Source organism: Rhincodon typus, chromosome 33 (genome assembly GCF_021869965.1).
Source record: "Rhincodon typus isolate 14 chromosome 33, sRhiTyp1.1, whole genome shotgun sequence".
Lineage (NCBI taxonomy): Eukaryota > Metazoa > Chordata > Chondrichthyes > Orectolobiformes > Rhincodontidae > Rhincodon > Rhincodon typus.
The window spans coordinates 15607278-15620799 of record NC_063364.1 but is presented as its reverse complement, the minus strand read 5'-3'; the positions used below and the strand labels follow the sequence as shown (position 1 = coordinate 15620799).

The 13522-nt window shown below is 42.3% G+C and overlaps 1 protein-coding gene across 6 annotated transcripts in view; it reads left to right on the top strand.

Annotated features, from left to right (window-relative positions):
• Nucleotides 1-4046: 4046 nt before the first annotated feature.
• LOC109920956 (zinc finger protein 280D-like) overlaps nucleotides 4047-13522 on the top strand; it is a 108484-nt gene continuing 99008 nt past the window's right edge. For 5 of the 6 annotated variants that reach the window (XM_048615782.1, XM_048615785.1, XM_048615784.1 and 2 more), the window contains exon 1: nucleotides 4047-4157. The gene's annotated coding sequence lies outside the window, so the exon portion shown is untranslated. Of the gene's footprint in view, nucleotides 4730-13522 lie in introns of all 6 variants that reach the window. The other variant, XM_048615781.1, reaches the window with a different exon arrangement.

Below are 13522 nucleotides of genomic sequence, written 5' to 3'. Positions count from 1 at the left end.
CCATTTCTGATGAAGGGTCTAGGCCCGAAACGTCAGCCTTCCTGCTCCTATGATGCTGCTTGGCCTGCTGTGTTCATCCAGCTCTGCACCTTGTTGTCTGTGATAAAATAAGGCTCTGAAAGAGGTTAATGTATAGTTTCATCTGCATAGCTTTGTTTTATATTACCAGATAACCATGGTGTGGAAAACCAATATCTGTTTCAGGAAATAGGGATGATCTGACATTTACAACAAGATTGCCGTTTATAATTTAAAATGTTATTAACCATGTGAAATTTATTTTCAACTGACATAAGCGAACTAAGAATTTGTGACATAAATGTTTTCGTTTTTTTTCATTTATTCATGGAATGTGGGTGTTGCTGGCTGGCCTGCATTTAATGCTCATCCCTAGTTGCCCTTGAGAAGATGGTAGTAAGCTGTCTTCTTGAACCGTTGAAGTCCACACACTGTAGGTTGAACCACAATGCTTTTTAAGGATTATTTCCAGCATTTTGATTGAGTGACAATAAAGGAATGGCGATATGGCTCCAAGTCAGGATGGTGGCTTGGAGGGGAACTTGCAGGTGATGGTGTTCCCAATGTGTTTGCTGCCCTTGGCCTTCTAGATGGAAGCGGTCATGGGTTTAGAGCGTGCTGTGTAAGAATCTTTGGTGAATTTCTACAGTGCATCTTGTAGATAGTACACATTGCTGCTGATTGCTGGGGTGGAGGGGCGGATGTTTGTCGATGTGGTACCAATCAAGTGGGCTGCTTTATCCTAGATGATGTCATACTCTTGATGAGGGCATCACTGGCCGGGTCAGCATTTATTGCCAACCACTAATGACCCAGAGGAAAGTTAAGAGACAACTACATTGCTGTATCTCTGCAGTCAGATGTAGGCCAGAATTGGTCAGGGTGGCAGATTTCCTTCATTAAAGGACATGAGTGATGGGTTTTTCCTCAACATTCGGACAATCCATCTCATTGGGAGGGTCATTGCTTGGCATTTGTATGATGTGACTGTTACTTGCCACTTGTCAGCCCAAGTCTGATATTGACCAGAACTTGTTGCATTTGAACAAAGACTGCTTCAGTATCTGAGGAGGCACCAATGGTCCTGAACATTGTGCAATGATTGGCAAACATCCCCACTTCTGATCTTATGATGGAGGCATTGTCGTTGATGATGCAGCTGAAGATGGTTGGGCCAAGGACACTACCCTGAGGAAGTCCTGCAGAGATGTCCTGGAGCTGAAATGACTGACCTTCAATAACCACAACCATCTTTCTATGTGCCAGGTATGACTCCAACCAGTGGAGAATTTGCCCCCTGATATCCATTGAATCCAGTTTTGCTAGGGGTCCTTGATGCTACACTTAGTCAAGTGCAGTCTTGAGGTCAAGGGCTGTCACTCAAATCTCACCTCTGGAATCCAGCTCTTTTGTCCACGTTTGAACCAAGGTGGTTTTGCGGTCAGGAGCTGAGTGGCCCTGGCGGAACCCAAACTGTGCATCACTGAGCAGACCTTTGCAGAGCAGGTTATTGCTTGATAGCACTGTTGAGGATGCCATCCATCTTTGTTAAACAGAATGCATTGAAATGTTTTGTGAAAAGATCAGTATATACGATCATGACATAAATACACATTTCACCTGCAATTCCTTGTTAAGGCAATGGTATAGTTCTCCAAAATAGAGGGAGTGGAAGGATACAACTATGCAATAAGGATGAATCATAGAAAATATGAGCTAAGATCTCAGCAATTTATGTGGGCAAAAGTTATTTTTGTTTCAACTTTTCTGTTTCTATTGATTTGTCAATGACAAATACGCTTAATTTCCCCATATCCAGTGCAGCTCCAGTGTGCAACTGTGGATCCAAAGCACAGCTGCAGCCCCAATTCCCAGCTCATCCATGCTCAACTGCAGCCCAGCTCCTAGCTGCTGCTCTAATTCTCAGATGTTAAAAAGATTAATTCATGGGATATTGGCTTTGCTGGCTGGGCCAGCATTTATTGGTTACCTGTGTTTTCCCTTGAGAAGGTGGTGGTGACCTGCCTCTTGAATTGCTGCAGTCCATTTGGCGTAGGTGCTCTTTAAGAGGAAGTTCCAGTATTTTGATCAAGCGACACTGAAAGGATGGTGATATTCTTCCAAGTCAGGATGTTGAGTGGAGGGGAAATGCAGGTGCTGGTATTCCCATTTATCGGTTGCTCTTATCCTTCTAGTTGGTAGTATTTATGGATTTGGAAGGTGCTGTCTAAGTAGCTTTGATGAATTTGTGCATTGCATCTTGTAGATTGTATACACGACTGCTTCTGAGCACTGACAGTGGAAGGAATGAATGTTTTTGCATATAGTGCCAATCAAGTGGGTTGCTTTGTCTTGGATGGTGTCAAGCTTCTTGAGTGGTGTTGGGGCAGCACTTATCCAAGCAAGTGGTGAGTATTCTACCACATCCCTGACTTGTAGATGGTGGACAGGCTTTAGGGAGTCAGTAAGTGGGTTCCTTGCCACAGTACTCCTTGCCTCTGACCTGCTTTTGTCGCCACAGTATTTATGTGCAGAGTCCAGTTGAGTTTCTGCTCAGTGGTAACCCCAAGGATTTTGAGGAATTCAGTGAAAGTAATGTCGTTGAAAGTCAAAGGGTGAAGGTTAGATTCTCTCTTGTGGGATATGGTCATTGCCTCATATTTTGATCTACAGTCTTGACACATCCTGTTATGAATGGAGGAGGCTTCACAAGTATCCCCATCCTTAATGACTGGGGAGCCCAACACATCAGTACAAAAGATAAGGCTAAAGCATTTGCAGTAATCTTTGTCCAGAAGTGCTGAATGAATGATCCAGCTTGGCCTCCTCCAGAAGTCTCCAGTATCGCAGATGCCAGCCTTCATCCAATTCAGTTCGCTTATGTAAAAACCCAGTCATTAAGGATGGGGATATTTGTGAGGCCTCCTCCAAGACTTAGGTCTGATCTGTTGGTTGTGGGATTGCTGAGCTCTGTCTACCACTTGCTGCTTTTGCTGCTTGGCACTTGCTGTAGTCTTGTTTTGTAGCTTCACTAGGTTGACACCTCATTTTTAGATAGGCTTGGTGCTGCTCTTGGAATGTCTTCCTGCATTTTTCATTGAACCAGGGTTTATTCCCTGACTTCATGGTGATGGTACATGGGTGAAATATGTCAGGCAATAAGGTTGCAGATTGTGTTGGAGTACAATTCTGGTACTGATGGTACACTGTGCCACATAGATGCCCAACATTAAATTGCTAAATCTGTTCTTAGCCCGGTGATTGTGTCACATAACACAATGGAGTGTATTCTCAATGTAAAGACAGGACTTTATCTTCACAAAGATGGTCATGGGCATGTCAGCTGCAGCTCAGCACGAAGGAGCTTGGCGTAGTGCTGCAGCTAGGCATGGGAACAATGCAAGGGGTGTAGCTAGGTATTGGGGAGCTTGGAAAGGAGCTGCAGCTGTGCTATGAAGAAATATACATAGGGTGTAGTTAGGCATTAGGCTAGACATCATCCTTGTCCTGCTACAGCCCTATGCTCAGCTCCCCGATGCCCAGGGGTCACAAACCCTAAGCTCAATTTCCTCATGCCAGGCCAGAGCTCTACGTCCAGCTTTGTCATGCCCAGCTGCAGCCACAAGCCCAGCTCCCCTGTGCTGGACTGTTGCCCCATGTCTAGCTTCTCCATACCCAGCTGTAACCTCATACCCAGCAGCAGTTGCCATGCTCAGCTCTCCCATGCCCAGCTGCAACCTCATACCCAGCTGCAGCTGCCATGCTCAGCTCTCCCATGCCTAGCTGCACCCCCATGCCCAGCTCTCCCATGCCTAGCTGCACCCCCATGCCCAGCTGCAGCTGCCATGCTCAGCTCTCCCATGCCTAGCTGCACCCCCATGCCCAGCTGCAGCTGCCATGCTCAGCTCTCCCATGCCTAGCTGCACCCCCATGCCCAGCCCTTGTGTCCAGGTGCAGCCCCGTGCCCAGCTGCACGAGAGAGAAGGTCTTCGCGCGCCAGGTCTGCCTGTTACCCATGATGCTCCGAGGACGTCCCCAGTGCGCAGCTGCGGCAGCGGCAGCGGCAAAAAATATCATAATAATGTTGGCGGATGGCCGGTATTAAGAATTTGCGCGTTTAGGCCGCAGAGAAGCAGGCGGTGAGTCACTCTTTCTGACGGGTATTTTGATTAGGGAGGTTCAGAACCGTGTGCGGATAGCTTCGGGCTCGCAGCGGCCTGTGGGAGTTGGCTGGGTAGGTCGGGGCCTGCCGAGCGGGCGGCCTGACCACCGGCGCCATGTTTGCTGTTGTCGCTTCGCATAGAAGAACTGGACGGACGGCGAGATTCAAGGCGAGGCCTCTGGGCGGGCCGGCCACTTATTAATTAGCACTTCATTCGCTTTATTGTGCCATCTGTCATGTCGTGGTCCCCTCCCCGAGACTTTTTTTTTCCCTGATCACAGTCAGTTCGGATGGATTTTTCGTTGTTGTGGCGAAGATTATTTATCGGAAGCCGCCCGCTGCCAGCAGAAAATAGAAGGGCAAAGAAAGAGCTCAGGGATGGGCGATTCGAGATCGGTCCCCCACTCTTTACAGGCGCCTGTGGTGTACCAGGCGAGCAGCAGCTGTTTCCTAACATCGCTGGCTCTTAAAAAAAATATACGCACACGCTTTACTCAACTGTTTACCACAACCTAATGCAACTTACATGATACAAAAGGAGCAACACACGTGCGTTTATTCCTTTTTTGACAGTTACGTCGTGTTCTTTCACGTCTTGTATTTCCAAAATTTGAAGGCGAAGAATTAGAATAAAAAAAAGTGGCAGATGGTCACTTTCACCGCATACGATTTCTCCCTAAAATGTCAAATGTTCACTTACATTGCATGAAACTTTATTTGATTACTTATTTTAATATTGTTGCCTTTATTTTGTAAGAGTTTCTTTTTTATAAAAATGTTGACCCCTGAGCCAAGGCTTCAGTCCGTACACTTAAACAACTGTATGAATTTACTGTAGTACCTAGGTTCAAGGCATTTTCATGCTTTTCTTTCTGTAGGTTGCATGTGTTTTGGAGAATTAAAATCACTCGCATTTGCCTTTGTATTACATTATTTAAACTGCCTCTTAAACTAGCATTAATCCTAAAACGATTTCTGTAGAAGAGTCTAGGCCCGAAACGTCAGCTTTCCTGCTCCTCTGATGCTGCTTGGCCTGCTGTGTTCATCCAGCTCTACACCTTGTTATCTCATTAATCCTAAAAAGTTTTTTTAATTGCCTTAAAGTTAAAAGATTGCTAAAAGTAGGTAGCACTTCCTTTTACAGAAGGTAGGTAGTGCTCCTCTATTTATGCTGAAATAAGGGCTAAGTATTTGAGTTAGTTATTAAGATATTTATTATAGGGCTAGGACTATAATTTCATTCATAATTTGTTCCTAACATTATAGACACTTTTATAATTTTCCAAAAGTACTGTAGTTGAGAGGAGGTTACAGGTTATGATGATCCAATACCTGAGTAGTTGACAACATGGGTTCAGGAAAATCTTTGCAGTGAATCAAGAACTGAATTTATGGTGAGATGTTGGATTTTGTTTACAGTCAGTCAATTCCTCGTGATCTTGCAGAATATATTACAAGTTTTTGTTCTTTGCTGGACAATAGTAGGATGAGACACTGCAAAAGATACTCGTATTTTGGGATAACTTTATTGAAACTTGGCCACAGTATTGATTTTTTTTTGTTTGAAGAGCATGATTACAGATGCAGTATTTGACTGAGATGCTTTTCACGCTTTTATTTTAATATTACTTCTGGGAGTTGAATGTTGCTGGCAAACTCAGTGCTTTCTTGCCATTCCTATGAGGCCATGAATGTCCTTTGTGAAGCATTTTAGGGTTTTCTAAGATTTTGACCCAGTGAAGTGACCGAAAATTGGAGGTGACATCTAAAGTTGTTGAAAAGATTTGTAGCTTGGGTTGTAGATGAGTGGTAGACTTGCTCGCCAAGCTGGTATGTTTGATTGCAGATGTTTCGTCACCTTGCTAGGCAACATTGTCAGTGCACCTCTGGTGACATGGTTCCAAATCAGGATGGTGCGTGACTTGTCAGCAGTGGTGTTCTTATGTAGGTGCTGCCCCTGTTCTTGTAAATTGTGGAGGCTGAGAGTTTCACAACTGTTGTTGGAGGAACTTTAGTGAGTTGTTGCACTGCTTTTTGTGAATGATGTGCACTGCTGCCAATGTATGGTGGTGTTTGAGGGAGTGCATGTTTAAAGTGGCATATGTGCTGATGAAGCAGGCTTTAAAGTTTTTTGAGAAGATTTGAGCCAAACACTGTGGCTCGGTGAGCAAGTCTGCAACCTGATGAAGCAGACTGATTTGTCCTCTTTGGTGTTGAGCTTCTTGAGTACTGTTAGATTGCATTCTGAAGGAAGCTGGAAGGTATAACATCATTTGGACACTTTTTGGCTTGAATTAAGTAATTTTTTTTTTTGGGGAATTATGTTCAGCAGTATGAGGCCTAAGACCTACCTGTGAATTATGGAAGTGAAATTTTTAATGTGTGCTACAAACCACTTGCAGTTTTTCTGGAAATCAAATGGTTTTCAAGAAGCAACCAAGTAAGGTAGGAAATTAAGAAATGAATATAATATCGTTGGGGGAACAAAACTGGCTTTGAGAGGACTAGGGGACCTATACTAATAGATGCCTAACAATGTTCTATGGTTTGAGAATTCTGATTCACAACCTAGCAATCAGTGATTTTGTGAGGACACCCCAGAATCTGCAGTCTCTCCTGAAGTCCTGCTTCTAGAATTCTTTGCTGATAAATGAATAGAGTTTCTAAATACTTGTATTTCTGTCTATGTAATGAAACCTGAGGTAGTAGACTGTAATCCCATTCTCAACAGCTGTAATCTCAGTTGATTGGAACAGACCTGGGCATTTATCAATTGACAGCTGTCACGATTTCAGCTGTGTTCAAAGGAAATTCAGTGGACGTAACAAGTTATTGTATTCTATCCTTTGTTACCAGACTTTGGTCTAAGGGAGTTGTCTTTTCCCTCTTTCATCTCTGTAGACACTTGTCTTTTTGTGTTGTGTGAATGTGTCTATATGTATGGCATTAAGGGGATATAGTTTTAATACCAGCTGAAAGCTTAAATGTTAATCAGTAGTTGCCACTTGCTTTATTTATTCATACTCGTTGGCTGTTTTTATGATTCATTCAAGAACTAGGTAGCAGTACAGAAGTGGGGAATTGGCCATTTTGGCAGGTAACTTAACGTTCACACCGTTGGTGTTAGTGGTTGAGTAGTGGGGCTTGATTATCAGAGCATTGCTCCTATCACCGTCATAAATGCTGAAATGGCACTCATCGAGGCAATTGAGAACAACATAAGAACATAGGAGCAGGAGTAGGCCATCTGGCCTGTCGAGCCTGCTCCGCCATTCAAAAAGAACATGGCTGTTCTTTTCGCAGACTCAGCTCCACTTACTCGCCTGCTCACCATAACCCTTAATTCCCATACTGTTCAAGGACATCCAAGAGAGAGTTTATCACTCTCCTGCTGCCTTATGGATGTTAGATAGGCTTTGGGGAGTCAAAAAATGAGTTTCTCTCTGCAGAATTCCCAGCTTCTGATGACTCCTGTGTTTATAATGCATGAATCATGATTAGCTGAATCAAAAATGGACTTGTATTGCAGGTGAGTGGTAAAATTTGAAGCAGAAGTAGAGATGAATGACCCCTCTTTTTAAGCAACTTGTTCAGAGATGTTGTGACACACATCTGGAGCAGATGGGACTTGAAACTGGGCCTCCTGGCTAAGAGAGATGGTCATTACTGCTGTGCCACAAGGGCTAGGATAAATGACCAGAAACGAAAAAGAATCAATATCACCTCTCTCAGATATTTCCACCAACAAGGATATGAATGAACACACTTGTGTAAGCAGCTGATCTGCCAAAATTAGATGGCAGTTCTGTTTTGCTTTAGGAACTACTTTAAAATCCACAATACAGCCTGACAGAAGGCTGACAATGAATCTGGCCCTGGTTGAATAGGCAAATTTCTGTTCTTATTGTTATTAGAGTCAGAGTCATACAGCACGGGAATAGGCTCTTCAGTCCAACTTGTGCATGCTGACCACGTGTCTCAAACTAAATTAGTGCCATTTGCCTGTGTTTGGCCTATATCCCTCAAAACCTTTCCTATTCATGTACCCGTACAAATGTCTTCTAAATGTTGTAACTGTACCTGCATCTACCATTCCTCTGGCAGATCATTTCACATTCAAACCTCCCTCTGTGTGAAAAAGTTGCCCCTCGGATCCTTTGTAAATCTTTCTCCTTTTACCTTAAACCTATGTCTTCTGGTTTTGAACTCCCCCCACCTTAGGGAAAAGACCTCGTGTTCCTGTGAAAAAAGTCCCATCCTATTCGGTCTCTTCTAACTCAGACTTACCAGTCCTGGTAACATCCTTGTGAATCTTTTCTTCACCCTCTCTGAGTTAATATCCTTCCCACAGCAGGGCAACCAAAATTGTACACAATACTTCTAATTTGGCTTCATGACATCCTGTGTAACTGCACCATGATGTTCCAGCTCTTATACTCAATGATCTGAATAATGAAGGCAAACATGCCAAACGCCTATTTCTTTACCACCCTGTCTACCTGTGACACAAATTCAAGGAACTCTATACCTGAACCCCTAGGTCTCTGTTTGACAGCATTCCCAGTGCCCTACAATTAACTGTGTAAGTCCTGCCCTTGTTCGTCTTACCAAAATGTAACACGTTACATTTATCTAAATTAAACTCCATCTGCCACTCCTTGGCCTGTTGGCCCAATTGATCAAGACCCCTTTGTAATCTTAATTTTGGGGTTATTTGCAAACTTACTAACCATGCTTCCTAATTTCTCATCCAAATTGTTTATATAAAAGACAAACAGCTGTGGACCCTGCACCTATCCCTGTGGAACACCACTGATCACAGGCTACTTGTCAGAAAATCAACCCTCCACCACCGCCACCACCACCACCTTCACTCTCCTCCTATCAAGTCAATTTTGTATCCAATTGGCAAATTCTCCCTGAATCCCATGTGATCTAACTTTACTAACCAGTCTACCACGTGGAACCTCGTCAAAGGCCTTACTAAAGTTCATGTCAACAATATCTACCACTCTGCCTCATCTCACTTCTTGGTCACACCCTCAAAAAAAACTCCGACAAATTTGTGAGACACGATTTCCCACATACAAGCGATGCTGACTGTCCGTAATCCGTCCTTGTCTCTCCAAATGCATGTCAGTCCTGTCTCTCAGAGTCCTCTCCAATAACTCATCCACCATTGACTTCAGACTCACTGGTCTAGTTCCCAGGCTTCTCCCTTGCAGCCTTTCTTAAATAACAGTACAACATTAGCCACGCTTCAGTCTTCCAGCATCTCACCCATGGCTGTAGATGATAAAAATATCTTCCCCAGCTTAGCACAATGTCCTGGGATACACTTGAGTAAGTCCTGGAGATTTATCTCCCTTTATGCTTTTTAAGGTCTCCAGCATGCTTTTGTAATATGGACTGTTTTCAAGACATCAATATTTATTTCCCCCAGTTCTCTAGCTTCCATGTTTTTGCCATGGTAAATACAGACAAGTACCTCTAAGTCCTTCTGTGTTGCAGCTTTTTGCAATTTTTCTCTAATCAAATCCTACTCTTCTTTGATCTTCCATCCAAAACATAGTAGTTCACATTTTACCACATTATACTCTATTTGCCAAGTTTTTGCCCACTTACTGAACTGATCAGTATCTCTCTGTAAACTGTTTGTATCCTTCCCGTAGCCTGCCTTTTCAACTATTTTTGTGTCATGTGTAAATTTGGCTGTAGTGTTAGTGGTCAAAATAGAACATTAACCGTGGTGAAAATCTCATGTTCATGTTCAGAATTGCTCAGTGATTCATTTCAAATTAGGAAAGGCTGTTGAACTGCTTTCAGGGCTATTGTATTCTATTGAGAAACCTATAGGTTTCAACTTTTTACCAAATGATTTACGTATTCTGTCTTCAATTCAAATTTAAATAAATAATTGACTTGGTCCAATTTACAAATCTTAGAATTGTTGTATTGAGATCATTGCATTAAATTAGGCCAAGATTAGTTTTCAGATGTTTCTAATATATGGTTGATGTAGAAATACATGAAACAAGTTTGGTGAAACTAGTTGCATTAACAATTTACAGTGAGATCTGAGGTCAACATTGTATCTACTTTCAGTTTCGTATTTCCTGACCTAGAGTACATTTTGTACCAGTATCATTGCAGAATGTCTCACAAAAAGTAAAGAATAGTCAGTTGTAGAAAGTGGTTGGAGTTTGATGAAAAATTGAACATTCTGTACGTTGATTTATAACCATGTATATATTAAGGGCGTGCACACTATCCCACTATTTGGCTTTTAAATGCCACCCCACCCCCGCCAAATCTTCTTATTTCTCATCGAGATTTTCAAATATTCTTTATTTTCATCTTCAGCTAATTTTTGCTGTACAATGGGAATAACCTGGATCAAGAACATTTTCTTTTTGCTATTTGATTTCATTTGCTGTACAATCGCCACTTTTTAATGGTATAGAGGTTTAAGTGTTCGCAGCTGTCTTGCAACATAAGCAAGATGTCTGCAGTATGAAAAAGGAGGTAAGGGTGCTCATCCTCCTGACTTTTGTCCGAGGGAATATATTTATGACAAAAAAAGTCAAGAAGAAGGTACTGACAGGTCCTTTAAAGTCTCTGAACACTTGATGTTGTCCTGAAATGATTTGGACTGGGCAGGAAAGCAGAATACGTCAATGACAACATCAGAGAAATGATGCTCAGGTGCCGGTGTTAGATTGGGGTGGACAAAGTCAGAAGTCACGTGACACCAGGTCATAGTCATCCAGGTTTATTTGAAATTGCAAGTTTTTGGAGCATAGCCCCATTGTCACCTGACCTGTTGGACTATAACCTGGTGTCATGTGACTTCTAACATCAGAGAAAGATATGAATTAAGTGGGATATTGCTTTTCTAGCACTTTTGCCTCAGTTTCCTGTTCTCTCAGTTAAGATGTTATCTTTTCAGGGCCGCCTGAGTTCAGGACAAAGAGTCATAATGGACTCGTAATGTTAACTCTTTCTCTCTCCATATACGCTGTCATATCTTCTAGCTTCTCCAGCACATTGTTTTCATTTATGATAATGTATTACCTGAATTAATGACCCAAGCGCTGAGGCAAATGGACACAAACTTAATCCTGAGAATTTCTGAGAGTTATTCTGTAATTTCACTTTGATAGATATGAATTTAAAAGGGAGAGGGGGACAATCAAGAGACAGGTTTGAATGAGTTTCACTGGTGCTGTTCTCGCTGAAGAGTATGAAATGGAGTGCACCCAACACAAATATGTCAGTCTGTGAGATTGATTTAGCATAGAGCAAGAATTGGGGACCTATGTCGTCTCTTTTGTCTCACTGGGCAATTGAATAATTGGGGAACATCATTTTTACTCAAGGTGAGAGAGATAAAGCAATTTGGAAATCACTAGAATTTGCATACCTTCAAATGTCATAGTTCCAATGTAATGAAGGCATAGAGTGAACAAACAGGAGCAAATTTGTTGTTCACTAATCATTTTACATTGTATGGTTGATTGACTATTTAAAATGACCTGACTATTGCACATCAGTGTTTACGATGGAGAAGGATATGGAAGATGCAGAACGTGGGAAAATAAATAGTGACATGTTGAAAAATATCCGTTTACAGAGGTGGTGGTGCTGGACAGTTTTAAAATGCATAAAGGTGGATAAGTCCCTGGGACCTGATCAGGCACACCCTAGAACTCTGTGGGAAGTGAGGGAAGAGATTGCTGGGCCCCTTGCTGAGATATTTGTATCATCAATAGTCACGGGTGAGGTGCTGGAAGACTGGAGGTTGGCTCGTGTGGTTGCCGCTATTTAAGAATGGTGTAAGGAAAAGCCAGGGAAATATAGATCAGTGAGCCTGACATCAGATGTGGGCATGTTGTTGGAGAGAATCCTGAGACAGGATTTACATGTGATTAGAAAGGCAAGGACTAATTAGGGATAGTCAACATTGCTTTGTGCATGGGAAATTGTGTTTCACTAACCTGATTGAGTTTTTTGAAGAAGTAACGAAAAGGATCAATGAAGGCAGAGCAGTGGATGTGATCTATATGGACTTCAGTAAGGCGAGCAACAAAGTTCCTCGTGGTAGACTGGCTAGCAAGTTTAGATCACAGGGAATACAGAGAGAACTAGCCATTTGGATACAGAACTGGCTCAAAAGTGGAAGACAGAGAGTGGTGGTGGAGGATTGCTTTTCAGGTTGGTGAGGGGCAGTGTGCCACAAGGATCAGAGCTTGTGCCACAAGGATCAGAGCTAGGTCCACAGCTTTTCTTCATTTATGTAAATAATTTGGATGTGAACATCGGAGGTAAGGTTTGTAAGTTTGCAGATGACACTAAGATCATGGCCTCAGTTCTACCCTTAATTCCTATACAGTTCAAAAAATTATCTGTCTTAGCTTCAGAAACATGCAATGAGGTAGCCTCAACTACTTAATTGGACAGCGAATTCCACAGATTCACAACCCTTTGGATGAAGAAGTTCCTCCTCAATTGATTCCTAAATCTGCGCCCACTAATTTTGAGGCTATGCACTCTTGTTCTAATTTCACCCACGAGTGGAAATAATCTGCCTGCTTCTATTTTATCTATTCACTTCATAATTTTGTACGTTTCTATAAGATCCCCTCTCATTCTTCTAAATTCCAATGAATATAATCCCAGTCTACTCAGTCTCTTCTCATAAGTTAACCCTCTCAACTCTAGAATCAACCTAATGAAGCTTCTCTGCACCGCCTCCAGTTACCGTCTCTCCTTTCTCAACTGAGGAGACCACATTCGCACACAGTACTCCAAGTGTGGCCTCACCAGCACCCTGTACAGCTGCAACATAACCTCCCTGCTTTTAAACTCAATCCCTTTAGCCATGAAGGACAAAATTCCATTTGCCACCTTAATTACCTGTTGTACCTGCAAACGTGTAGTATGATTAGTATTTCTAAATGTTGTCTTATGCTGAAACAAAAGTGAAAGAGGGATAATTTTAAGTGTTTCAATTTACAAATTCCATATTCCATAGTCAAAATTATGAATTTGGAAGCACTTGGGCTGAAATAGGGTGCAATGTGTGTACAATATCTGTGTTTATATGATTTGCATTGTAAGTAACAATAATTGCTGGATGGGGAAACTTAGCTTAATGCTTTCAAAAAGGTCACGTTTGCTTAATTTTTCATATCTAAGAATAGGGTTTCTATTTTGTCCTTGTGTTCTGGTATTACAGAAAAACTAGGATTACAGCAGTTATAGAGATAGCAGGAACTGCAGATGCTGGAGAATCTGAGAGAACAAGGTGTAGAGCTGGATGAACACAGCAGGCCAAGCAGC